At 39.3% G+C, this 27,762-nt stretch overlaps 1 protein-coding gene and 1 pseudogene across 2 annotated transcripts in view; one reads left to right on the top strand and one right to left on the bottom strand.

Annotated features, from left to right (window-relative positions):
• The window catches only part of LOC309802505 (ankyrin repeat domain-containing protein 26-like), a 120,679-nt pseudogene extending 102,531 nt beyond the window's left edge, over positions 1 to 18,148 (bottom strand). The window contains exons 1-6 of the transcript XR_014296162.1: positions 17,784 to 18,148; positions 9,505 to 9,619; positions 9,169 to 9,342; positions 4,891 to 4,997; positions 3,244 to 3,381; positions 1,037 to 1,107 (exon numbers count right to left, since the gene is read on the bottom strand). The product of XR_014296162.1 is annotated as an ankyrin repeat domain-containing protein 26-like (transcript). The remainder of the gene's footprint in view (positions 1 to 1,036; positions 1,108 to 3,243; positions 3,382 to 4,890; positions 4,998 to 9,168; positions 9,343 to 9,504; positions 9,620 to 17,783) is intronic.
• Positions 18,149 to 20,802: 2,654 nt separating this feature from the next.
• Positions 20,803 to 27,762, top strand: part of LOC309801988 (ankyrin repeat domain-containing protein 26-like) — a 79,815-nt gene continuing 72,855 nt past the window's right edge. Inside the window, 1 exon segment of the mRNA XM_082617135.1 lies at positions 20,803 to 20,957. The gene's annotated coding sequence lies outside the window, so the exon portion shown is untranslated.

Here is a 27,762-nt window from a genome sequence, read left to right on the forward strand (position 1 = left end):
AATCCTTTAACTAATGGCAACAGAGCATCTCGTTCTAACAAAATTATAGTGTCATGACAATTATCCAACACACAGAAGAAAACATCTGGTTCTAATGAAGTCAGCCTATCTCACTCTGTTTGGACTTGTGAGGAATGAAGTTGGTAATAGCGAGACCTCGCTGGTACAATAATATGGAAAATAACCAGTGCTTCGCTACCAGGCATTGCTTTTCTGACTTCTGTACTATCGGTAGGTAGCTTTCAAAAATAATCTCTTCTTGGTACACTGCACACTGGCTCAGCTTTGCAGTTCTTCTTGTTTGCCATTTGTTTAAAGTACCAGGAAGGTACTGTTGAGTTCCAAGGCTTAAAGGTGGTAACTTTTTTAGCCTTAGCCACACACACCCTCCCCGACACACTCAAAAACCTTATGGAGAGCCCACATCTTAGCCCAGATCTTCACGATGAGTTACCCTTTGAGGCTCTTACTTGTCTTTTCTACTAGCAGATGTCAATGGGAAGCGTTTTAGGCTGTCAGAGAGGTTCAAATGCTCCTGCCGGGGGAGAGCAGACTTTCCTTTTTCCTTTGTTACCAGACCTGAACCTCAAGGCTGCTTTATATCCTGTGGGGCACTTTTTCTTAGGTTGTGGAAGGTCCCATATCATCCTCCTCAGAGTAGTGGGTGCCAGCCTGCCTGAGTGAGGCTAATCACTATACAATAACTAATATTCATGTGATTATAGAGGAAACATACAACGTACTAACCAAAAAATCTTTTTTCTTATTTACGCAAAGATTTAATATGGGATTTTAGGGGCCATGATTAAATATGTGGATTTCTTTTCAGACAACACTGTCTGATTTTAAATTACCTACAATTAACATCTTAAACAATTCTGAATACTAGACTATTAAGAAATTAATTTAAAAAATAAAAATATACATGCAGTTTACACACTGGTTTTTTTCATTGCTTTTTCATTATTAAAACTTCCTCACTCTTACTTTATCTATGGTAGGGTCACCAAGAGTAATTCACTATCAGACGTCTTACCTGGGTTGCTATTTTGAGAAGGAGTTTTAGGTCTCTTTTCTTCTTTATATTCAGAAATCAGTTGGCAGTTGCTATGTATTAAAAATGTGATAAATAACATTACTATTTTAATACTAATATGAAAAACAATTACCAAATATATTAAATTCTTTGATCACTTCAGACAATGTCAGAGCTATTACCAAAACTTCGATTGTGGGACTTCCCTGGTGGCGCAGCGGTTAAGAATCCGCCTGCCATTGCAGGGGACACGGGTTCGAGCCCTGGTCCGGGAAGATCCCACATGCTGCGGAGCAACTAAGCCCATGTGCCACAACTACTGAAGCCCACACGCCTAGAGCCCGAACTCCACAACAAGAGACGCCACCGCGATGAGAAGCCCGCGCACCGCAACAAAGAGTAGCCCCCGCTCACCACAACCAGAGGAAGCCCGCGTGCAGCAACAAAGACCCAATGCAACCAAAAATAAATAATATATAAATTAATTTGTAAAAATCATATTAAAATCCCAATGTGTGTGTCCTTTCATAGGTTTAACATTCTAATGTTGCAGTTTTCAGGGAAAACGTCAGTAATCAGGGTGATTAGCTGTCCTTTCTTGGTGGTTTGTAATTCAGGGACTCTCAGCTATTCTATAATTTGTAACTGAATTTATTTATAAATATATGACCTCATTAAATTAGATAACATAACTGCCCCCCATTATTGCAGCTAATCGCACCAAGAGTAGAAAACTAATCGAAGTCCAGACCTGGCTTGGACCACTACTACTCCTTCTCTACCTACTCAAACTCTGAACCAGCAGATCTTTCTTAGAATGATGCTTAAGCTCCATGTTCATCTCCAGTTCACTTGGAAGACATAACCCTACTTTTACCATGGATGCTGACAAGTCCTGGACGGGGCTTACCTCTCCTAATGCCAACTAACCTACTTGAGATTCAGGGATTTCTGGTGAATGGGTTCCTTATGCGGCAGAATCTGATAATACTTTGAAGGCTGAGGCAGATGTAAATCATTTAGAAGATTTTCATTATCATGGAAAACAGATCACTTGAGGGGCCAACCTCAGTTATGGAATCTCAGGCAAGCTGGCACCCACTACTCTGAGGAGGATGATATGGGACCTTCCACAACCTAAGAAAAAGTGCCCCACAGGATATAAAGCAGCCTTGAGGTTCAGGTCTGGTAACAAAGGAAAAAGGAAAGTCTGCTCTCCCCCGGCAGGAGCATTTGAACCTCTCTGACAGCCTAAAACGCTTCCCATTGACATCTGCTAGCAGAAAAGACAAGTAAGAGCCTCAAAGGGTAACTCATCGTGAAGATCTGGGCTAAGATGTGGGCTCTCCATAAGGTTTTTGAGTGTGTCGGGGAGGGTGTGTGTGGCTAAGGCTAGGAGGCCCAGGTGCCAAAACTGGGTGCTGGTGCTTTGGAACAGTGGCTGAGCTACAGGCATATGTATGAGAACTAAACAAGTTGTCACTTTGAAGTCTAAGTGTGCATCACCATGAAAACTGAGGAATCTGAATCAGCAAGGGCATCCTGGGAGCAAAGGTCAATCGTGACCCGACTGCAGGACCGGTTCCTTTTTTTCTTTTAAAATTATTAAAGGTCTTTATAGAGCAACATCCAGACTCCAGATCCAGCTGCCAAGGAGACCCTGCTAAGACCAGTTTTAGTAGCAACACTGCAGCAACAGAATCAATGCAAGCAACAGAATGATGAGAATGCCCTTGTTTTTCCCTCCAGATGAATTGTGGAAGAGGACTGTCTCTTTGATCTTAGGGAATCCCTTAGGTTCTTGCAAAATTTAAGAGGGAGAGTATAGAAGTAAGTCCCCAAGAGAAAATATAGGATAGTCTGCTGAACTAAACACTTCAAGACCCAAATAACAAGTTAGAAAAATCAGAGCTGTGACACTACTTGTACCCCATGCATAGGGGTTACACTTGGAATGAAATGGATAATGTTAGGATCTTTAAGGATATAAAGTCTTAAAGTCCTGAGATAAAGAACCCTGTGCCCACTGCTACATCTAACTCGTCTGGCCTTTTGGCTGGGTTCCAGCTGATGATAGGGAACATCTCACCACCATTCCCAAACTGCCTGCACCAAACTAGAACTCTCACCTGTCACATAACAAGTAACAGTTAAATTATTTTTAACCACAGTTTAGTGATAACTGGCATTTTAATGTAAACACTTACATATGAAAACCATAAATACGAGCATATTCGTCTGCGGTCCTTCCATAGAAATCTTGAGAAAAGACATCAATACCTTCTTGAAGAAGAAGCCTGACTATATTTGTTGAATCATTGTTTACAGCAAGTATGAGGGCTGTTCTAAAATAACAGAGAGATAATTTCACCCTTAGGAACTTTAGCTAACTTACTTTAACAGCTAATTTAATATACTTTACCAAGTTACTATCTTGCCAATCCATGTAGAACTGACCATTTACACGTTCAAGTGTTCATCTTTGTAAATTACCTCCAAGGCTAAAATGAAGGGACAAAAAAGAAGCCTCCTGTCCCACTCGGATGGCATGTAGTAGAAACTGCTAATTTAAAGTCCTTGATGGACAAGAAGCTATGCTGAGGTCACTTATCTGAAGCAGGTGAGTATATAAAGGAAGGATTCCCCATTTCTTCCTTAGTCTGTTATATTATACTTCAAAATCAGCTAGAGGTCAGGTTAAGGATAAGCTATTTGCAGGCTTAAAACAATAATATTAATAATAATGAAATAAAAACAGTCATGGATGCAGTTAAGGATGCTGATAAGCATGTGCTAGGCACTAAATGAAATACTATATATGTAATCTTTCTTCCACACAACCACCCTTGAAGGATATACTACTATCCTCCTTTTCATATCAGGAAACATATTTGCTGATAATAAGTAATGTTCCCAAGGTCATACACCTAATAAGTAGGAAAGCTAGGAATTAAACCCAGTCTGAATCTAAAGCCCATCATTTTCCTCTTTATCACCCACCTATGACTTGTCTTCATTGAAGGAAATGTTTATCCAATTAAAGCTATCTTTCTTCCTTCTACCTTCACCAATTAAAAATAAGAACATCAAAATGTACTAGAAATGGGGCTTCCCTGGTGGCGCAGTGGTGGAGAGTCCGCCTGCCGATGCAGGGGACACGGGTTCCTGCCCCGGTCCGGGAAGATCCCACATGCCGCGGAGCGGCTGGGCCCGTGAGCCATGGCCGCTGAGCCTGCGCGTCCGGAGCCTGTGCTCCGCAACGGGAGAGGCCACAACAGTGAGAGGCCAGCGTCCCACACACACACACACACACAAAAAAAAAAAGTACTAGAAATGAAAAAGGATAAAAACTGATGAGCCCACAGTATCTGGTAATAGTGATTAACAATCACTTTGTGATAACCTAATAACATCAGTATTCTTCAAAGAAAGTAATTTAAAGCAAAGAGTCATCCCAAAGACATGCATCTTTTAAGGAAAAATATATACAAAGCAGAGGTTAAAAAATTATTATTAAAGAATTAAGAAATTCAATACTGTGTCATAAGGTAAATTAAAAAGTAGAATCCATACTTTATAAAGCTAATAAAACTAATATGAAACCCCTTAGCTATCATAAGTTCGTATGACCAAAAAAAAGAAAGAAATCAGGTGGCAAATGACATCAGTCAATATTATAAAGGAATATGAATCCTGCTATATATTATTTTTCATGATACACAGTCAGAATAATTGCTTTTCGATCTGATGATGTGTTGATTATACATTAATCTCTTCTTACTAATTCAATCTTTCTGTCACCACTCTAGAACAGCACTAAGGTTTTTAAAAAGAAAAAGAACAAACTACTGTACCTTTTCATCTTATCAACTACATGTATATTTGCTTCTTTCTTTACTAAAAATTCCACCATTTGCTGCTTGTTTTCACTTACAGCAAGTAAAAGTGGTGTGAAGCCCTCCTGTAAAACAGAAGAAACACTTTATATAGAATGTACAAAGTTACATATTTCTAAACTGAGTTTTAAAACTTATAATAGATTCTCTGAACTTAAACATCTAATATAGAAAGTAAATAAAAAGGAGCCCCTTCCTTCTCACCCACCCTGTGCTGCTTCCTTCTCTTTAAAATGCTCCTCCTCACTTCTTCACATGATTAACTGCAAAGTCATTCTCTAAAACTCACTTCCAACATTTACCGGTTCCAAGGATCTTTGCTTCTATCACAGTATTTATCAGGTATACTGTAGTTATTTTATTGCTCTATACTCGTCTATACACTCTAAACACTCCTCCAGAGATAATCATTTAACTATTAAATCAACTGCATATTTTAGGAACAATGCTGAGGAGAAAGATATAATACTGTCTGCAACATGCATAACCTATCCAATGATAACCAATTAACCTCATAAGGTTTACAGACAGTCCAATGGGAATATGATTCTTCACATGAACATGTAAAGAAAAAGAGTTTTTTTAAAAAACCAACTTATAAATTCTAACTTGAAAAATTCAATCCCATCCTTAAGAGATTCTTTTAAAATATGAAATAGATTAGAAAGTAATGACTGTTTTAAACTCTAGAAATATTTATCAAAATAAACTGTAATACAGGAATTGGAAACACAGATGCTTATGGAGGCAAAGTAGGTGACCCAAGTAAGTGAAGAACCCAGGTGAGGCCAGCAAACTGGAGAACGCGCCCCATACAGAAGGGGCACCCTTTGCACGGCAGACCAAACAGTAGCATGGGCTCAAGGGGGACCAGATTGGATTCCTTAAGAGAAGCCTGAAATGCAGATTTCTGCATGAGTCTCCTAAATTTTAAATGCTGACTCAATTTGTGGAGGAAAGCTAAACACATCCAGGGGCCAAGTTTAGTCTATAGCCCACTTGTGTTTTTATGTTTGCTGTGAGTGTTTCCAAACGGGTGGGTATAAAGCAAATATTTGCATGTAAAACCTTTCCTTTCTTTAGGGCTTCCCTGGTGGCGCAGTGGTTGAGAGTCTGCCTGCCGATGCAGGGGACATGGGTTCGTGCCCCTGTCTGGGAAGATGCCACATGCCGCGGAGCGGCTGGGACCGTGGGCCATGGCCGCTGAGCCTGCATGTCCGGAGCCTGTGCTCCACAACAGGAGAGGCCACAACAGTGAGAGGCCGGCGTACCGCAAAAAAAACAAAGAAACCTTCCTTTCTTTAGTATCATGTGTTTTACAAAAAAAAGTGGGTCCCAACGTGTAATAAAAATTGCTATTAAGATTCATAATACCCACTTCAAGAATGTTTCCAATGCCTGTTAAAACTACAATCTATTTCTATAATTCTCCCTGATGTTAACCAAATGGATAGTTAGTTCATAAGACTGCTGAAACTAAATTATTAAAACAATTCCTATCTGTACTGTTACTAACTTCATGGGTTTTGATGTTTAAAACGATCATCTTGCTTATGCCAGGGCCCAGTGAACCTAACAGACACACTGCAAGACTCTGTCATGCAGCTTTCACCAAAAGAAGGCTCATGCTTTACTCTTACTGCAGTCAGGAAAACCCTGTTTGTGATAAACATCTGTTGACCTAATGACCTGGATGATAACAAAAGGTGCAAAATCCGCAAAGGGTCACACTCTACTTATTAAATGACTCACCATAAGCAAATTTCTAAAGACTCTCTGAGTGCCAGTGAATGATTAGTGGTTGGAAGGAAAAAGGAGTTATTCTTCAAGCCAATAGATATTGCCAATAATATCCCTTTTACCTTCTCAATTACAGAGGCAGAGAAAGATAAAAGTCAGGCTAATATTGTTGGAAAGGAGGGAGTTGATGGAAATAGCATCTATCCAACTCCAACTCTTCTAGAGATTTCTTATTTTTGAGATCTGTGAATTTATAAATCACACTCATCCATTCCATTGTTCTTAACCAAGGGCTGTATCAGAATCTCGAGGAAATACTTCCAAACACACATGTCCGGGCCTTGCTAGATTTATTCAATCAAAATCTTCAGGGGAGAGCCTAGGCTTGTAAATTTTTTATAAGTTCTCCCAGGTGACTGTGGTTCATGAGCACAATTCTAGCTGAGAATTAGTGTAGCAACCATCTCAGTCTCATCTCTACCCACATGGCCAATTCCTTTTCTCAATTGAGGATTTGAAAAAAAAAAAGAAAAGTGTAAGAGATCAGAGTCACCAAAACTACATTTAATTTTTCTGGGTCAATAGGTAGAACAGGGACAAGTAAACTGAAAATGCAACTTGATCTCATTACTTATAAACCCTTTACTTCCCATCAAGACATTCTAGATTTGAGAGCAGACTCTAGACTCTTATCTAAGTGGCTGTTTCTGCCAAAACAGGATAATATGTCAGTTAATTATCTGTTCTTCTCCCTTATTTCCCATTTAATCACCACACGTCCATTGCCAATCTGATTTCCTCTGAGTCCTCCTAAAATTGATCTCCAGGCAAGGTTACAGTTCACTTAGGCTCTTTCCCCAAATAAGAATTATTATCCCCGAAACCTGAAAAGAACTTTGCCTAAATACATAAACTGAAGGGAAAAGAAAACCCCAAAAACCTCTTCTTGGCATTTCCTAACTGCCAAATTTCCAAATTGGCCTGCGTATTTCTTTTTTTTTTAATTTAATTAACTTATTTATTTTTGGCTGCGTTGGGTCTTCACTGCTGCGCGTGGGCTTTCTCTAGTCGCGGTGAGCGGGAGCTACTCTTCCTTGTGGTGAGCAGGCTTTTCATTGTGGTGGCTTCTCTTGTTGCGGAACACGGGCTCCAGGCGCGCGGGCTTCAGTAGTTGTGGCTCGCGTGCTCTAGAGCGCAGGCTCAGTAGTTGTGGCTCACGGGCTTAGTTGCTCCGTGGCATGTGGGATCTTCCTGGACCAGGGCTCGAACCCGTGTCTCCTGCACTGGCAGGCAGATTCTTAACCACTGAGCCACCAGGGAAGCCCGGCCTGCATATTTCAACTGCTCTCTCCTTTTCCTATTCCTTTTTCCCTCTGAAGCCTTAGGCAATGAGAGAGAAATCATTTTTACATAAATCATTTTTTAATAAAATAGGAACTTGTCAACAGCAGCAAGATTGCTATTATATTGTAAAATGCTTTTGTTTTGTTTGAGTTTTAGGACAAAGTCTATCTCCAAGGCAAGTTTTGCATTTCTCTGTTGTTTTACACTAATCAGAAAAAAAATTTGAGCGGGGGAAAAAATACTTGGGGAAAAAAAAAAGTCTTACCTTTAACAAATGCAATGTTTTCACAAATATCTGCCATAGACACATAAAAGAAAGCTATACTCTCTAATGTTTCTTTAGAAATATAATGATTTAAAGGGAAATCTTAGATAATTAAGTTATTTCAAAATATTTTCACTCAGGGAATGCTTGAGCTTCCAAATATGTAAAACTGACCCCATCTATGTCAGCAGAGGGAGTTCCTGGCGGGGCTGCAGCGGGAGGAGGTAATGTGTGTCCCAAAGAAAAAGCAGGAACAGCAGCTTCGCCATCACCTGCTCCCCATGCACAGCTACAACCCTGCTGAGGAGCCACCCGAGGCTGAGCGTGGAAGACCCCAAGGTGTACATGGTGGACTAAATGGCCACCAGCATAAGTGAACACCCTTGCTGGGTGTCAAACACGACCTGCCCCACTTTCCCCGATCTTAGAACTTGGGGTCCTGGAGGGCTCAGGGCCTGCTGCCTGCCCTGGCCACCAGCACTCACCCAGCTCTCCCTGCTGGGTACTGGGTCTCCTTCCTCCTCCCATCCATCCCCAACAGCACCCATTCCCTGAGCCCCTGCAAGCAGCCAGCCTCCACCTCACCTCACTCCCCCCAGGTCTTTGTCTTGTGTGGGCTCTTGAGCCCACCACCCACTCCCAGGCATATCCTAATGGGAAGATTTTCCTTCTGGGGTAGAAGGGTGGCTGGGAGACAGAATGGTGCTCTTTCTGTGAGCACCACCTTTCTCCAGCCCGTGACTTGGCTTTGGAGTTGTTTCCATGGTAACAGGGCCTGATGGGTGGGATTCAGTGTACATATTATTATAGATAAAACATCTGCAGCTAAAACAAACAAAAAAACAACCATGTATGGCAAATATTTTGTAAATATAGTTGAGCTATACCTTGTTGCTTGCTTCAATGTTGGCGTCATGTGAAAGCAGCTTTGCTGCGAGTGATATATTCTGATAAAGGGCAGCATAGTGGAGAGCAGTGTTGCCACTGACGTCCATGACATTTGGGTCGGCACCATGTTCCAGCAGAATAGTTGCACACTCCTCTTCCTGGCATTGTATGGCCTATAAGTGTTATGCCAAGAAACAGACTGTAAATTCTAGGAATTCAAAGTAAACATTCCAGAAGTTTCACCAATTCGTTATATTTAAATGAGATAAATCCATTTTTATTCCAAGTAGTTAAATCAAATCCATCTCACGTTGACATGGTTGGCTACTATGTACCTTCATCCGCGCTGTCCTGTTTTCGTTGTCACAGAGGTTAAGCTGGCATTTTCTCTCCACTAGGAGAGTTACCACTGCCGGATGGCCATTGGCACAGGCCAAATGGAGAGCAGTCCTACGAAACCGAGAGGAGTTTTTAGGAAATTAGTAGTGCACTATTTCAAAACATACAGTTGTTCATGTAATTGAAAACATTTAATAGCATGCTATTCCTATCCCTTGAAAACAAATATTTAGTTTGCTTCTGGAGAAAGAACAATATATATTAGCTCTTCTTACTCTCCACATTAACGAAAGAACAACCTGCTTGAATAGAAAAAGCATGACCTTGAGATTCAGCTCAACTTGGGTTTGAATTTGACTTTAACTGTGTCACTTATTAGCTGTCACTTAGCCTTTCTGTGCCTCAATTTCCTCATCAACAAAATGGGGATAGAGCAGTAGTTACCTCACAGGACACCACTGTGATGCTTAAATGAGAACCCATGCAAAGGGTTTAGAACAGTTCCTCGCAGCTCAATAATTATTAGGTAATATTATCATAATTATTACTATTACTACTATTTTACAAGGGCAACATTTCAATTAAGTAAAAGGATATTATACCTCTTTTGAAGATATGTCTTGAGGACTAGAGAGAACACTGTACTTCAATGATTCTAATATGCTCACTTTCTCACATTTTAACATCTCTGACATTGGAATGAAATTTATAATTCACGATGTCTTACAACTATAATTGGTAGCATTTTTTGTTTGTTCAGTTCTCATTTTTCCTGTTGGTCTAATTATCATAACGTCTCTGTGCCTAAAGTTGCCATTTTTTTAAATTTAAGTATAGGTGATGTATAATATTATAAATTATGGAACTTCCCTGGTGGCTCAGTGGTGAAGAATCCACTTGTCAATGCAGGGGACACAGGTTCGAGCCCCGATCCCAGAAGGTCCCACGTGCCACAAAGCAACTAAGCCCGTGCACCACAACTACTAAGCCTGCGCTCTAGAACCCGCGAGCCACAACTACTGAGCCCACACGCCTAGAGCCCGTGCTCCACAACAAGAGAAGCCACCACAATGAGAAGCCTGCACACCGCAAGGAAGAGTAGCCCCCGCTCGCCACAACTAGAGAAAGCCTGCGCGCAGCAACGAAGAACCAACACAGCCAAAAATAAAAAAATAATAAAAAATAAAAATAAAAATTATATATTATAGGGGTACAACATAGTGATTCACAATTTTTAAAGGTTATATATTCCATTTATAGTTATTATAAAATATTGGCTATATTCCCCATGTTGTACGATATATCCTTGTAGCTTATTTTATACCTAATAGTTTGTACCTCTTAATCCCCTACCCCTATCTTGCCCCTCCTCCCTTTCCTCTCCCCACTGGTAACCACTAGTTTGTTCTCTATATCTGCGAGTTGGCAACATTTTAAAAAATTTCTTATTAATATATAAAATAGTGGGGCATCATGCAATTCATGGTTCCTTACATTAAATGAAATAATGATCTATATAACAGGTCTACTGCAGTTCTAGTCACACGGTTGGCACTTAAATAACTTTTAGTTCTTAAAGGCATGATGAGCAATACTGTAAATCACCTATACTTCAATTTTAAAAATAATAAAATAAATAATAAAATAAAATAATACAATAAAAGCAGCATGGGGAAAGAGAACTAAAATAACAAACAAAACAAGAATTTTTTTTAAAAAGTAATTCTAACTCTGATTTTCAGGAAGCTTTAAGCCAAAGGAAATTCAGGATTCAAATGAATAGGGATGGCTCATTCTATTCAATATTTACATTTATAGATTGTGTGAAATCAGACATTTCCAATGATCAATATTAGTATTTAATACCATTATAAATGTTCAAAAGGACAAGTAAAGGTTACCTTTTACAATTTCCTACCTTCAGAAATGCTTCTGTTTGAAAGAAGGGAGCAAAGCTTCAATTGAGACGAAGCCTTAATACTTCAATTTTAAATTTCTCATCTTGCTCATGGGGGCAACATGAAGTTTTTAAGCATGAAAGGGTTCTGAGAGATAGATGCAGGGTCCTGAGTAGAAAACACGTGCTACATAATAGGTATTCAAGTTATATTTGATGAATAAATGGATTAAACAATGGATAAACATAACTGGAGAGTTCAATAACTTTTTTAACATCTTTATTGGAGTACAATTGCTTTACAATGATTTATTAGTTTCTGCTGTATAATGAAGTGAAGCAGCTATATGTATACATATATCCCCATATCCCCTCCCTCTTGCATTCCCTCCCACCCTCCCTATCCCACCCCTCTAGGTGGTCACAAAGCACCGAGCTGATCTCCCAGGTGATGCAGCTGCTTCCCACTAGCTATCTATTTTACATTTAGTACTGTATATATGTCACTGCTACTCTCTCACTTCGTCCCAGCCTAATCTTCCCCTTTCCTCGTGTTCTCAAGTTCATTCTCTATGTCTGTGTCTTTACTCCTGTCCTGCTCCTAGGTTCATCAGAACCTTTTTTTTTTTTTTTTTAGATTCCATATCTATGTGTTAGAACATGGTATTTGTTTTTCTCTTTCTGGCTTACTTCACTCTGTATGACAGACTCTAGGTCTATCCACCTCACTAAAAATAACTCAATTTCATTTCTTTTTATGGCTGAGTAATATTCCATTGTATATATGTGCCACATCTTCTTTATCCATTCATCTGTCGATGGACACTTAGGTTGCTTCCATGTCCTGTCTATTGTAAATAGTGCTGCAATGAACACTGTGGTGCGTGACTCTTTTTGAATTATGGTTTTCTCAGGGTATATGCCCAGAAGTGGGATTGCTGGATTGTATGGTAGCTCTATTTTTAGTTTTTGAAGGAACCTCCATATTGTTCTCCATAGTGGCTGTATCAATTTACATTCCCACCAACAGTGCAGAAGGGTTCCCTTTTCCCCACACCCTCTCCAGCATTTATTGTTTGTAGATTTTTGATGATGGCCATTCTGACCAGTGTGAGGTGATATCTCATTGCAGTTTTGATTTGCAATTCTCTAATGATTAGTGATGTTGGGCATCTTTTCATGTGTTTGTTGGCAATCTGTATATCTTCTTTGGAGAAATGGCTATTTAGGTCTTCTGCCCATTTTTGGATTGGGTTATTTGTCTTTTTGATATTGAGCCGCATGAGCTGCTTGTATATTTTGGAGATTAATCCTTTGTCAGTTGCTTCGTTTGCAAATATTTTCTCCCATTCTGAGGATTGTCTTTTCATCTATTTTATGGTTTCCTTTGCTGTGCAAAAGCTTTTAAGTTTCATCAGGTCCCATTTGTTTGTTTTTGTTTTTATTTCCATTTCTCTAGGAGGTGGGTCAAAAAGGATCTTGCTGTGATTGATGTCATAGAGTGTTCTGCCTATGTTTTCCTCTAAGAGTTTTAGAGGAATTTCATTCCTCTAATTTCATTCTTTTACATGTAGCTGTCCAGTTTCCCCAACACCACTTACTGAAGAGGCTGTCTTTTCTCCATTGTATATTCTTGCCTCCTTTATCAAAGATAAGGTGACCATATGTGCATGGGTTTATCTCTGGGCCTTCTATCCTGTTCCAGTGGTCTATATTTCCATTTTTGTACCAGTACCATACTGTCTTGATTACTGTAGCTTTGTAGTATAGTCTGAAGTCAGGGAGCCTGATTCCTCCAGCTCCATTTTTCTTTCTCAAGATTGCTTTGGCTATTCGGGATCTTTTGTGTTTCCATAGAAATGGTGAAATTTTTTGTTCTAGTTCTCTGAAAAATGCCATTGGTAGTTTGATAGGGATTGCATTGAAACTGTAGTTTGCTTTGGGTAGTAGAGTCATTTTCACAATGTTGATTCTTCCAATCCAAGAACATGGTATCTCTCTCCATCTGTTTGTGTCATCTTTAATTTCTTTCATCAGTGTCTTATAGTTTTCTGCATACAGGTCTTTTGTCTCCTTAGGTAGGTTTATTCCTAGGTATTTTATTCTTTTTGTTGCAATGGTAAATGAGAGTGCTTCCTTAATTTCTCTTTCAGATTTTTCATCATTAGTGTTTAGGAATGCAAGAGATTTCTGTACATTAATTTTGTATCCTGCTACTTTACCAAACTCACTGATTAGCTCCAGTAGTTTTCTGGTAGCATCTTCAGGATCCTCTATGTATAGTATCATGTCATCTGCAAACAGTGACAGCTTTAATTCTTCTTTTCCGATTTGGATTCCTTTTATTTCTTTTTCTTCTCTGATTGCTGTGGCTAAAACTTCCAAAACTATGTTGAATAACAGTGGTGAGAGTGGGCAACCTTGTCTTGTTCCTGATTTTAGACGAAATGGTTTAAGTTTTTCACCATTGAGAACAATGTTGGCTGTGGGTTTGTCATATATGCCCTTTATTATGTTGAGGTAAGTTCCCTCTATGCCTACTTTCTGGACAGTTTTTATCATAAACAGGTGTTGAATTTTGTCAAAAATTCATCTACTGAGATCATCATATGGTTTTTATTCTTCAGTTTGTTAATATGGTGCATCACATTCATTGGTGTATACTGAAGAATCCTTGCATTCCTGGGATAAACCCCACTTGATCATGGTGTACGATACTTTTAATGTGCTGTTGGATTCTGTTTGTGAGGTGTTTTTGAGAATGTTTGCATCTACGTTCATCAGTGATATTGGTCTGCAGTTTTCTTTTTTTGTTACATCTTTGTCTAGTTTTGGTATCAGGGTGATGGTGGTCTTGTAGAATGAGTTTGGGAGTGTTCCCCTCTCTGCTATACTTTGGAACAGTTTGAGAAGGACAGGTGTTATCTCTGCTATAAATGTTTGATGGAATTCTCCTGTGAAGCCACCTGGTCCTGGGCTTTTACTTGTTGGAAGATTTTTTTTTTTTTTTTTTTTTTTTTAGTGGTACGTGGGCCTCTCACTGCTGCGGCCTCTCCCGTTGTGGAGCACAGGCTCCGGATGCGCAGGCTCAGTGGCCATGGCTCACGGGCCTAGCCACTCCGCGGCATGTGGGATCTTCCCGGACCGGGGCACGAACCCGTGTCCCCTGCATCGGCAGGTGGAATCTCAACCACTGTGCCACCAGGGAAGCCCCGTTGGAAGACTTTTAATCACAGTTTCAATTTCAGTGCTTGTGATTGGTCTGTTTATATTTTCTATTTCTTCCTGGTTAAATCTTGGAAGGTTGTGCTTTTCTAAGAATTTGTCCATTTCTTCCAGGTTGTCCATTTTATTGGCATATAGTTGCTTGTAGTAATCTCTCATGATTCTTTGTATTTCTAATGTCAGTTGTTACTTTGGAGAGTTCGATATTTTTAAAGAAAACTTTTGGGAAGTAAAGCAATACTTTTGCAATAGTAATAATCATTTACATTTGTATTTTTCATTTTGTATTCTCATAAGGACACAACTAAAACTCTAATAAACTTTTTCAATAGTAATAATCACTACTTACATTAACTATTTTTTATTTTCATAAGACTGCAATAAAGTAAAATGATTAATCTCTAATCATTTACATATTATAGGTAATAAAGCTACACAAAATCAAAAACGTGTATATAGCGAAATATATACCTAGTAAAATCTACAGGCATGGATAAAAAGATTCCCTTTACTTCTGAAGAGGTTAAAAGTTGTCAGAAGATATCAATCCTTGAAAAACTTCCAAAAAAAATAGAAAGTGAGAAATTATTATTATCTGTTCAAGATTCATATTCCTGGTCTCTCCCAGGATTATTTCACTAATACTAAACAGTTACTAGAATTTTTGTACATGTTCACTGTAGAAATCACAGATATTTTTAAAAGGAAAAGAAAGCTTCACTTATAATACAAGTGCTCAGAAATAACAAAAATTATCATATTTTTGTACATATTTGTGTCTAAGATAAGACCATAGTCTTCTTGTGTTTATATATAATGAAACTGATTTTTTTCCTCAATATTCTACCAAAGTACATCTCTGCAGGTCAACATACATCTGTTATCTATGCCACCTTCAATGGTCACATATTACTCCATACCAGATACACTGCAATTTATTTATAAAATCCTTTGAGTTCGTCTTAATACATTGCTATTTTAAGCAGTGTTGAGAACAACAAATTGTATGTTACCTATCTCTAATTTATCTCTAATTATTTACCTCTAATTTGTATAAAGAGAATTGATGTGTAAAGGGAATACACATTTTTTAAATGTGGTACTTATCACCAAATTGCCTATTTGAAAAGTCAAAAGCAACTCAGACTTTAAACAGCAGTATAAGTACCACTGCTCTTCATCTTCACAAACTTTGTGAAGGGAAAATGGTTTTTCATTCCTCTTTAACTTAAATTCCTTTTCTTACCAGAAATGCTAATTTTTTTTCCTATATCCATTGGTCACTTATGGATATGCAAAAAAGTACGTTGCTCAATTTCAAATTAGAGTTTCTTTCCCCTTACTGATTTCAAAGAATTCTCTGTAAAGTGAAGATACGTTTTCTTGCCTGATACAAATACGTTGATATATTTTAAAAGCTCATTGTCTTTTATTTTGTTAATCTTCTTTTCTGATCTACAGAGGGTTTTAATTTTTTAATGTTGTTAAATCAACCTCCAGAATTCTTGCTTTTGAAGTCATTCTTAGGAAGGTCTTTGTCAGCACAAAAAAAAAAATGTATAAATAGGAATTTTGTTTTCTTCTGGTCATTTTCTCACTTTGTATATTTAAAATTTTTGATCTGTACTCTATCTGAAACTTATTTTTGTGAGATAAAAATCTAGTTACTTTTCTCTAAATAGTTAGCAGTTTACTCCTGCACCATTTACAAACAATTTATTTTTTCCTTCTAATATGAAATGTCATCAGTTCAAGTTCTAAAGTCTTACATATATTTGGGTGTTTGGGCATTTTCTATTCTGTTCCATTCACTTATCTGTCTTTTCAGTTGTTAGTAAATGAATAATTTGTGGGAACTTACAGCACATTTTGATATCTAGAAGGGCAAATCTTTGTCTACTACATAAAACTTTTAATTTCATCACAACAAATAAAGAAAGCACGTGTAACTCAAAAATTTTTAAACCACCATATGCCTATTTGGTTTAAATATGGGAAGACCATACATTTTAAGAAAATGAGTCTTCCTATTCAAGGACACAGCCATCTTCCCACTTCAAAGCTGTCTTCTAAGGTCCTTCAGTAGAGAACATATATACATAGGTGTACACTGATATAAAACGGATACTGCAGGCTTCCCTGGTGGCACAGAGGTTAAGAATCCGCCTGCCAATGCAGGGGACACAGGTTTGAGCCCTGGTCGGGGAAGATCCCACATATTGTGGAGCAACTAAGCCCGTGCGCCACAACTACTGAGCCTGCGCTCTAGAGCCCGCAAACCACAACTACTGAGCCCGCATGCCACAACTACTGAAGCCTGCGCACCTACAGCCCGTGCTCCACAACAACAGAAGCCACCCCAATGAGAAGCCCACGCACTGCAACGAACAGTAGCCCCCACTCGCTGCAACTAGAGAAAGCCCACGTGCAGCAGTGAAGACCCAGCACAGCCAAAAATAAATAAATTAAAATAAATAAATTTTTTTAAAAAAGAATCCGTCTGCTAATGCAGGGGACACGGGTTCGAGCCCTGGTCCAGGAAGATCCCACATGCTGCAGAGAAACTAAGCCCATGGGCCACAACTACTGAGCCTGCGCTGTAGAGCCGGCAAGCCACAACTACCTAGCCCACGTTCCACATCTACTGAGCCCACGTTCCACAACTAACTGAGCTCGCGCGCCTAGAGCCCGTGCTCCACAACAAGAGAAGCCACCACAATGAGAAGCCCGTGCACGGCAATGAAGACCCAACACAGCAATAAATAAATTATTTTTTTAAAAAAGATACGGGATTGTATCTGAGGAATTTTTAGTCCAGAAGTTGATCTGTCATGAGAATTATTTTCCTCATTATGCACTTCTCTGTAACATATAACATTACGGTATAAAAATGTGTACATTAAAAATAAGATGCTGTTCATGTTTAATTTCGTTTCTGTGATTACTGACATTCAGCCAAAGGACTTTAAAACTGTCAGTAAAGTGCTCTATAAGGGGAGTCATGAGCGGGTCCGAAACCAGCTAAGGCTTTTGCTGCCTATAAAGTCTGCGGGGCGCGGGACCCCACGTAGGTGTCCACGAGCCTTGGAGGGGAAACTGACAGCAGGGGCCCCACCCAGGCCCGCCCCGCCTCCTCCCGCCCGCCCCGGTTACCTGTTCATCTTGTCCCTGTCGTTCAAGCCATTCTTCCCAAGCAACAGAATCTGCTGCACTTTGGCTACGTTGCCCACGCTGGCAGCTTTGTGGACCTTCCCGAGATTCTTGCGTCGGATGTGGTACTCGGGCCGGGCGTTGACCCGATTAACGCGCTCTCTCCGCGGGCTGGTGGAGGAGCCGAAGGGCGACTCGCCCTTCTTACTTCCGAAGCCAAAAATCTTCTTCATCGCAGAGCCTACACGCTTCAGACACACCTCACCTCCCCCTCGGCTTCTCACAGTCTCCTGAGCCTAACACTAGCGGTACAGATAAGCCAACGCGGTTAGCCACAACATCCCAGCTGGGAAGCTCCGCGGTTTCTCATCTTTCAGCCCAGAATAACCGTAGCCAAGCGATACAGCTAAACACAGTGCGCGTGCGCACCTTGTAAGACGGCGTCACTGCGCTTGCGCACAGAGGCACGGAGCGCAGGAGTGCCCAGTGCGCATGTACGAGGCCCGAACGTCACAAATCTCTGCGATTGTTTGTGGGACGCGCTGGGTTGTTTTCCAACGGTGGTGCGAGCTGGCTGGGCGTTTCTGGACATTTGGAAATTTTAGAATCTCCCGTGAGAGAGTCGTCTTCGCATGCGACTGGGGCTAGAGTGGCGTGGAGCTTCAGGATGCAGAAGGTCTCGTCCCCCAGAGAGCTCCCCTAAAAATACTCTGTAAATCTCCTTATCCCTCAGTTTATTCCTTTCCACATCCCTCTGGGCCCCAGGCTTTCTCCATGGAATTTAACAGATGTAACTACAGAAAGCTGTTTTCATGGTTCCAGAGACTGTGGCGACAGGTGTCATCAAGTGCAAACTTAGGAGAAACCAACGCAGTTTCTCCAGGTGAAATGAAGACGCGTTTCCGCGTGCCTCCTGACCCTTCCCTGTGGCCCAGCGTTCCGTCTGCACATTTTCTTCACCTATATTTTAGTTTTTGCTTTTATTTTCCCCTAATTAAGTCTCTAAATTCAAGATTTATTTTGGAGCATGGTGTAACATATGAGAACTTTTAAAAACATGGTTATCCACTTGTCCCAAACAATCCATCTTTCCTCACCTAGTTTACCCCTTAATCTTACATTTAATTCTCGGATGTTTTTTCTGTTTCTGGGTTTTCCATTCTGGTCTGCTTCTTCTAGCGTCAGTAGTGTGTAAAATAGAAATATCTATTACAGGTCCAAGGTTTCCCTCCTTAGTCTTCCTTTTCAGTATTCTCTTGGGAATGTTTACCTCTACATTATTTGAGATGAATTTTTAATCACTATGCCACGCTAAAGAGAGATCTTAGTGAGATTTTGATTGTAATTAGGTGAAGAGAATTTTAACTGAGAATCAGTCTCTTGTATCAGTGTATCCAGGTACATGTTATGTCTCTCAATTTGTCTTATTTTATGTCCTTCATTAGCCTTTGGTAGCTTTTTTCATTATGTAGATCCTGTACACTTCTTGATATATCTGTATCTGGGCGCTTTTTTTTGTAATGGTATATTATTCTTTCATTATAATTTGTAAACGATTATTGTTTGATATCTGTGTATTCGTTTGACAACAAGAGTGAAGAACTTTTTTAAGCTATAATTTTGTAACAGGAGAAAGAGTTGATAGTTTCTGGCAGTACTTAAGGAAGGCACAAACTGGTTGGTATAGATTGAAGAATATTGAAGAATAGTATGCAGGTGAAAAAAATCAAGTAGAATGCAAACAAGTACTCTGTTTTTTATTGAAGTATAAGATCATTGCTACAAATTTAAAAAATCAATATAGCTAAATTTCCCTAAAATTCTATTAGCCAAATTTTTCAGTAATTAGCTAACTAATAGGGACATCTAACTTTCGTGTTTCCTCTTAATAGTCTCTTTGCTCCCTTGCTTTATCCACCCAAATCTGTTTCCCACTCCTAAATCTAATCATCATAGTGACCTTATGGAATCTTATCATCTCCATTGTTATGAAACCTCTTATGCTTTATCCTTGTCCCATATCTTTAAAATTTCCCAAACTTTAAATAATCTTTTCCCTTGCTTCCATCTTTCTCTATCTGCAACTTGTGTTTCCATCTTTATTCCATTTCTTAGGAATAAAGCAAAATAGGTTGACTCCATACTCCATACTGGTAGAAACAGGCGACTGTATACAGAAACTCCTTTTAATGTAGTACTTGATCCAGTAATTATACAATTACTGTAATTATACAGTTACAATACAATTAAACCAAACCTGGTATTGTGGGTGAAACAGACAGAAGCAGAAGCAGGCTCACAACAACAGTTAATACAAAACCAGCTATCCCAAAACTCAGCAGGTTCCTATTACATTTGTTGATGATTTCAAGATCAAAATCATGTTAATGATTTTAAGAATTTTGATTAACCAAATTAAAAAGTAACAGATACCACCATTGCACAAGATGCACCAGCAAAATTTGAAAGTTTGACAGCCATATTTTACAGCAAGACAAATGCGTAGATATTAATTTAGGTACTTATTCTTCAGAGGCCGTTTAATGCCATTTTGTGCTTTGTAGGTTGAATGATTTGACAACAAATTGCTTGGAATTAGTGACTCAGAAGTCAGGTGTCCAGACCTTCAGCAGAAATTGCTGCTGGGGGAATTCCCTGGAGGTCCAGAGGTTAGGACTCCTCGCTTCCACTGCAGCAAGCACGAGTTCCATCCCTGGTTGGGGAACGCGGCACAGCCAAAAAAATAAAAAGAAAGAAAGAAAGAAAGCAATTGTGCCGAAAAACTCTGGAGGGAGGCAGGGTCCCTGTTGAAGTGATAGCTGGTTCCAGGACAGTGTCTTCACTGGTGAAAGAGCAATGAACAAAAACAAAACAAAAAACAAACAAAAAAACATTTCTCAGGTCTATCCAGCTTAGCTGCACCAAATGGTTTTGATGTGTGTGACTGGTTTCAACTCTGATCACCCACAATTTTCTTCCTATAATAGCCCAACCAGAGAATAATCTTTTGTCCTCTATTTGTCTCCGCAGTGCTCCCCAGTGTGACCTATGAGACCAGTAAAGGCTCCCTATTGTGACGTCTGAAGAAGACTCTGACACTTGCTGATGCAGCCTGGAATGAGGGTCAAAGACACTACCAGGCTGTAGGGAGATAAGAACCACACACCAGGACTCCAGGTAGGTTGTCAAGATTTGGTTGACTCTAGTGTTTCTGTATAGACCAGAGATACTCAAGGAGTATATGCTAGGCCAACTCTGAACTTCTGTATGTCCTTGTCAAATGCTACCTGGATCCCCAAGCACTTGAAAGCTAAGATTCCCAGATTTCTTTGCAAACAGATGCCCTCTAGAAAGTTGTTGCTTGGGGACTTCCCTGGTGGTCCAGGGGTTAAGATTTCACGCTCCCAGTGCCAGGGGCCCAGGTTCGATCCCTGGTCAGGGAACTAGATGCCACATGCTTCAACTAAAAGAGCCCAAGTGCTGCCAACTAAGACCTGGCACAGCCAAATAAATAAATAAATTGTTTTAAGTAAAGTTGTTGCTTAGAGCTCCCATGCCTATCTAAGACTCAAATAATGCCCTGGTGGTTTCCTGCATATTTATTTAATATTTATTTAACATATGTTAATGGAATTAATAATGTCAGAGTAATACCTGTTTTATGATGAAAAACATGTTATGGATGCCTTAACAAATTCAGGTGGATCCAGTGTAATCACAAGGGTCCTTCATATGTGGAAGGAGGAGGCAGGAGTGTCAGAATGATGTGAGAAAGACTCGACAGGTCATTGCTGGCTTTGAAGATGGAAGGGGCCACAAGCCAAGGAATACAGGTGGCCTCTACAAGTCGGAAAAGACAAGAAAACTGATTGTCCTCTAGAACCTCCAGAAAGGAATGCAGCCTTGATGTTAGCTCAGTGAGAATCATTTCAGACCTCTGACCTCCAGAACTATACTATAAATATGTGTGGTTTTAAGCCACGAAATTTGTGGTAATATGTTAAGTGGCCATAGAAAATTATGGAGGGAGGGAGCTAGGAAGAATGGAAGAAGTGGAGATAGAGGGCAACAAAGAGGACTGGGTAGAGAGAGTCTAAAACTGCAGCACAGTTCTAACAACATTTCTGGCCAGGCCAAAGGGGAATCCTGGAGCCAAAGTCATATGATAAATAAATCCTGCATCTTCCAGGAGTGGGCCTGTATTTTACCCCTATTGTGGGTACAATGGCTGGGAGCAGTCGTGGGAAGCATGGGCATAGGACAGACGCAGACGTGGATCCAGAAGGACAGCTGCTGGGGCTGTCAGTCTACTATGTGTCCCAAGTAGGTTCCCCAGTTTGTCCAGGACTGGGGCATTCTTGGGACACAGGACTATCAGTGATAAAACCAAGACAGTCCTGGGAAAACTGGCATGGTTGGTTACCCTGTCCCTAGCACTGGAGACCTGATCTGAGCATTTTCGTGCCCAACATACCCCTCGTCTCTGTGGCCCCCTTAGGATAATTTCTGCTTATCATGGCAGTTTATAGCTGGAAAGAATTTTCACCCTCTTCCTACCTTGGCTACCTAGCCAGAGTAGACACCATCTGTGACTCCTGAGATTCCATAGGCAGACTGGGGTGTTTGTAACTTTTCTTTGTAACTCTCAAACATTGAAACTCACTAGGAATGCAAGTTAAAATTTCAGCTGTTTTACTTCCATACTTCTCTCCCATAGAATCCAGACTATCCCCTGTGTCCCTGACCCCCCAGCATTGTGAGGATATGGAGCATCAGTTGGCAACGTGCCTACTTTAGCCCTTCCAACGAGGGTCTTTGCTTCCTATGAGGAGAAGGCACTGAGCTTATTTTCTCTTATTCTTCTTATTATTCTCTTATTGGTACTGAGCTTATTTTCTCATGACTACAGTCAGCCAGCAATGCACTTCCATCTACAAGAAAAATGGGTTGGCATCTCTACTTCATAAAGTCTTAAGCCGTTTTTTGCTCCAGAGTCTGTGGCAAACATAGGACCTCTTAGTTTTGTAGGGAGTTGGTACCAAGAAAGGTGTAATGGCCATCCCCTTTGTGGCCAAACTTTTTTCACTGGAAACAAATTAAGCACCTCAGTCACCAACCTGGGACCCAAGTGGGTTCTAAGAGGGGAAGGAGGTAGGGCAAAAGCTTAACATCGCCCCTCAGAACCTTGCACGTGGGGGACCCAGTGTTAGGAGAATGAGGCATAGTTACATCCACTCTCACTACTAAGGTGTTCCTTCTTTCATATTTATTTTCTTATTTATATTTTCTAACTTTTCAGCAATAAACATATGTTGCTTTTGCATAGACATATAGTGATTTGTTTCTAGTTAAAATAAAATAGCTTTAAATATGTTTAAAGAAAGTTAAGATAAATTAAATATTTTCTGTTAGATTATAAAATATATAATTAGTAAATATAAAAATATAATTATTAAATACTAGCCTACAGAAGAATAAGCATATTACTGGAAAACAGTAAGAGGTGAGAATGTATTAACATAAGAGAAACTATACAAATCAATGAGAATGATATAGATTATTAATAAATGGTTTGGGAAAAATCAATTCGTGATAAGAAGTTAACTACATATCTCAACATATACACCAAAAGAAACTCCAGGTTAGTAAAAATGTTTAGTCTTTTTAATGAAACCACTAAATATTTTAGAAGAAAATATGGATGAGTGGTATTATTTGTAAGTTTTTGAAGATTTTTCAAACAAAAATAATGCAAGTGTCAAAAGAAGATATCAGTACATTTGGCCACATAAAATTTGTGACCAAAAAATTTAGTATAGGGCATTCCCTGGCAGTCCAGTGGTTAGGACTTGGTGCTTTCGCTGCCAGGGCCGGTGCAGCCACACACACACAAAAAGTATAAATGGGGCTTCCCTGGTGGCGCAGTGGTTGAGAGTCCGCCTGCCAATGCAGGGGACACGGGTTCGTGCCCCGGTCCGGGAAGATCCCACATGCCACGGAGCGGCTGGGCCCATGCGCCATGGCCGCTGAGCCTGCGTGTCCGGAGCCTCTGCTCCGCAATGGGAGAGGCCACAACAGTAAGAGGCCCGTGTACTGCAAAAAAAAAAAATATATATATATATATATATAAATGCAAATACAGATATGGTATTAACATGCATAATTAATAAAATTAATTAATTTTATTAATAAATAAAATACTTAATATTAATAATTAATAAAACATTGTTTACAATCAAGGAACTAAATTTTTTCAAAAGATTTTTTTATGTGTACCATTTTTAAAGTCTTCACTGAATTTGTTACAATATTGCTTCTTTTATGTTTTGGTTATTTTGGCTGTGAGGCATGAAGGATCTTAGCTCCCCAACCAGGGATCAAACCCACACCCGCTGCATTGGAAGGCGAAGTCTTAACCACTGCACCGCCCGGGAAGTCCCCTAAATTTTTTTTTTAATGATCAAAGGATACAGTCAGTTCACAAATTAACCATGGGTACCAGAAGCTTTCTACTCTTACTTGATATGGATAGGGGTTCAACTTCATCATCTTGCTTCAAGACAACATTTGCTCATCAAATGCTGATAATTCTGTGGTAGTTTAATCCACCGAGATCTTGATATTCTCACTACCTTACAGGACATCAAATTTACCCATTATGTGGATGACTTCATGCTGATGGTATTAGGTGCATAGGAAATAGGAGATAGTTTGAAAGTTCTGGTCAAAATTTATTTTCCCACTGTTATGATTTATGTTAACCCTCTTAAAAAAATCAGCATTATCCATTTAAAGAAATATTTCCCCCAGAGTTAAGCACAAATCCTAAACATCACCTTGGCATCACAAGTAATTTACAAAATGTAATGCTAACCATATAATCAGTTTTAACAGTGACCAACAGCAGCTTTGGTGGATAAATGAAATTTGTGATTCGGGGTACTGAGAAGCATAGTAACAGTTCACTTTTAGAAAAGGTGTATTTAAAAAAACAGGTGTATTTTTTATAAAACCCAACCAAGAGAGACATTCTTTTTACCTTATATGTACTCCTTTAGCAACTCTTTCTTCAAATTTTATATGAGAGGATTTGAGATCTTATGACACTAAGAAGAAGCATGAACCTAAGAATCTTAAAATCTAACAAGGATGAACAAGCATACAGAAAGTGGAACCAGGGTACAAGTATGCACTTGCCCTCCTATCAACTTCCCAAACAGGAAGAAAAAAAATCACATTAAGTTTTGATAAATTTCGAAGTCAGTTTTCTTTGTGCTATAACAGTATAAAACATTATCTTCCAGCAAAATTAAAAATAAAAATTATGAACCTTTTGGCCTAGCAGAGTTAATGCTGACAAGATGCTTCTACTTGGTGGGAGCTATGCTCCCTCCACCAGGAAACATTGTGCATCAGGCTTTGCATAGTTTTTTTTTTTAATTAATTAATTAATTAATTTAGGCTGCGTTGGGTCTTCATTGCTGCACGCGGGATTTCTCTAGTTGCAGCGAGCGGGAGCTACTATTCCTTGCGGTGCGTGGGCTTCTCACTGCGGTGGCTTCTCTTGTTGCAGAGCACGGGCTCTAGGAGCGTGGGCTTCAGTAGTTGTGGCACGTGGGCTCAGCAGTTGTGGCTTGCAGGCTTTAGAGTGCAGGCTCAGCAGTTGTGGCACACGGGCTTAGTTGCTCTGAGGCATTTGGGATCTTCCAGGAGCAGGGATTGAACCCGTGTCCCCTGCATTGGCAGCAGATTTTCAACCACTGCGCTACCAGGGAAGCCCCAGGCTTTGCATAGTTTGATTCACACATTTCTTATAATCATTCAGTCATTTGATATTTTGGTTATAGTTGATTTGGGTTTCTTTTTAGATAACGATGCTTATTTCCAAATAATATAAACAGTCTCTCTTTTGTTCTTCCTGGAAATCCTTTAGCAACCATCTTCTCCAATCCTCCATATTTTGTCTCTTCTTTCTCTGTCTTCTCGCAACTCTGTCTCTTTCATCACCTAGTTCAGAACTTCCAGGAGAGTTATACAGACATTCCTAACATCTCAAGTTTACCAACAACTGGTCTTTAACATGCCTCAGGACTGTGAATGGAGGCAACTGGTTGATCAAAGATAAAACACATCTTGTATGAAATCAATCCAGAATACTTAAGGAGTTTCACATGCTGCAGGTCTTAAAGTTATCTTTTTAATCCAGTTAACAGATCCTTCTATGTAAAAGATACTGTTAGCCTGGCACTCAGTCCTACCTTGCACATTTTATCTTCCAAAAAAGAAGGCAGATTTTCCTCAGGAAGACATTCCATCTACTTTATTGTTACAGTCACTGCGATATTTTCAAAGACGAAAAAACCACTTACTACTCATGTTCTCTATGGCATTATTTAACCATCTATGGAGAATCTGACCCATCTGTTCCAGTGCTCTGCCTGATGGGGGAATTAGGATCAATCTACTGAATGCCTATTATTCTTTCACTCACTGAAGAATTTTTAGCTGTCTACTTATAAAGCACTGCATTTAGTCTTAGAGATACCAGTGTTCAAGACTCCTTCCTAGAACTCAACACCAGGTGGGAAAAGGCAGACACAGAAACAATAAATTAGAGAACAGCTTTTTTCTTCTTCTTCTTCTTTTCTTTTGGCCACGCCATGTGGCATGCAGGATCTTAGTTCCCGGACCAGGGTTTGAACCTGTGCTCCCTGCATTGAGAGTGTGGAGTCCTAACCACTGGACCACCAGGGAAGTCCCCAATAACAGCTTCTTATGAACATACAAATCAAATGCTATGGAGAAAAACAGTTGGACACGTAGCCTAAATGGAAAAGGGCTATAGAGCAAGACTAAGAAGTCATCAGCATACAGATGATACAAAAATATAGAGAGAAGCTAAAAGGACAAAGGATATATAACCTTAGAGTTTACCAACATAAAATGGAGAGCAAAGAATAAGATCCCACAAAATAATTCCTGAATTTTAACATAATCATAAAAATGTTATCAACAGAATAAAGGGGGAAATAAGAGCTGTAATCAACTAAAAGCAGTTTCTCTTGTCCCCATTTTAACAATAAATAGATCATTCTACTAAATCCCTAGATTAGCTATTTCAATATTGAAAGTATTAAACTGATAATGAATATGGAAATATAACATGACTAAATTGCATAGGAATTTTAAGGGGAAAGAATACTGAACCATAATATAGTACAATAAAATATCATATAAGGGGGAAGAGGAAATAAAATCATATAAAAATACCAAGACATTTATGTTGCTTCCATGATGTTTTGGATATTGCAAATGGTGCTGCTATGAACACCGGGGTGCATGTATCTTTTCGATAAATATCCACTGACAGGTGAATGGATAAAGAAGATGTAGCATACATATACAATGGAATATTACTCAGCCATAAAAAAGAATGAAATAATGCCATTTGCAGCAGCATGGATGGACCTAGAGATTATATTAAGTGAAGTCAAGTCAGAGAAAGACATCATGATATCACTTATATGTGGAATCTAAAAAAAATGATACAAATGAACTTATTTTATTTACGAAGCAGAAACAGACTCACAAACATAGAAAACAAGTTTATGGTTACCAAAGCGGATAGCAGGGGGGCGGTGGTCGGAGATAAATTAGGAGTTTGGGATTAACATATACATACTACTATATATAAAACAGATAAGGACCTACTGTATAGCACAGGGAACTATACTCAATATCTTGTAATAACCTATAATGGACAGGAATCTGGAAAAGAATATATATAGATATATATGTATAACTGAATCACTTTGCTGTACACTTGAAATACAACACTGTGAATTAACTAACTTCCATAAAAATTTTAAAAAATACCAAGACATTAGAAGCTTTGTTAAAATAGTTACTCACACACATATCCCATACATGATTATGATGGAAATTACACAAATATTTCAATTTTGAAAAATCTTATGAATAG

This window comes from Mesoplodon mirus (assembly GCF_964341445.2).
Source record: "Mesoplodon mirus genome assembly, chromosome: 4".
In the NCBI taxonomy this organism is placed as follows: domain Eukaryota; kingdom Metazoa; phylum Chordata; class Mammalia; order Artiodactyla; family Ziphiidae; genus Mesoplodon; species Mesoplodon mirus.